The following is a 1,344-nucleotide window of genomic DNA, read 5'->3' as shown; positions in this document are numbered from 1 at the left end:
AACGGGAGTAATCATAGATATTTAAGGTAAGGTATCAAAGATCTTTTTCACCGCAGCCGAAATACCGGTATCACTGAAATAGAACAAACAATAACAATACATGTAGGCATGGTTCATTTTATACAGATTTTGCTTTACTTTAGGTTTAGTAACCCTTCCATAAATTCTATCAAGTCAAAAGTAAAGTGAATGGAATATATGAATCTTCCTCCCAATCACTACATTGACTTCCAATTATTTATTGTAGCCAGATGCAAAAAAAAAAAAAAGCAATTAGGCTCAAAGAAAAAAAATCTGTTCCATATTGCACTTTATTGTTTATTAATGAGATCCGGACGACACAGATATTGAAAAATTGATACCTTCCATTGCCGATTAACTCGAATTCTATGGGGATCATGAATCATACCCCAAGACAATCAAATAATAAAAGATCCTCTTGCGGTATGTTATATTATCTTGTATAGGTACAAAGCAAAATGGGTCCAGATCAATTCGTTGTTCTTAATTTTGATTTTACCCCACCCACACCCAGTCTTAAGAACTTTAATCCCAGTGATGTAATTAGTCCCAAGAACTCCCTCCTGTTTAGGATTCAGGATCCACATAGAATTAGTCATTTTGACTAACATGTTTAGTTTCGAAAAAATAGAGATCTTATCTTTCGCATTTCAACTTAGAATGCATCATGTGAGAATCAAAATATAATAGATGGGCATAAAGTTTCTATAAGTGACTAACTTACCCCAATATGAATATGAGTAGAGCGGGACGGGCATACACTGAACGGCCCATCCCATTTTTTTTTTAATTCAACTTTGATCTATGTTCCCATCCTACCTAATATCAAAAAGGTAAAAGATGTTTATTTCCATCCGCAATTTATACTCGATTCTTTTTCTTACAATTGGAAATCGAAAGGAATCTATGATTCATAGAAGAATCATTAGAACTCAGAAAGAAAAATTGGATCATATTGTATCCAACCTTATACCTTATACTCTTAAACAGAAGATTGTTAAAGAGAACAATCTTTGTTTTGATAGAAGCGGTCTGGGACGGAAGGATTCGAACCTCCGAGTAACGGGACCAAAACCCGCTGCCTTACCACTTGGCCACGCCCCATTTAGATTTCAATTCGACACTAATAAACACTAATATTGTTATTGGTTATTCGTCAATTCCAGCCCAAATATCTATGGAATAGGTTGTTGCTAGGATTCTATACGTGTAAATGTAGAATGAAAATGAATTCATTGATCATTCCATATAAGTCAATTAAGATATTGTATGAAAGTATGATTCCTTCTATTCTCATTTGAGAATTGAAGGATTTTTGATTGG

This window comes from Tasmannia lanceolata, unplaced genomic scaffold, assembly GCF_043159265.1.
Source record: "Tasmannia lanceolata isolate RefF3 unplaced genomic scaffold, GAP_Taslan_0.1 ptg000644l, whole genome shotgun sequence".
NCBI lineage: Eukaryota > Viridiplantae > Streptophyta > Magnoliopsida > Canellales > Winteraceae > Tasmannia > Tasmannia lanceolata.
This window is presented reverse-complemented; position numbering follows the sequence as displayed.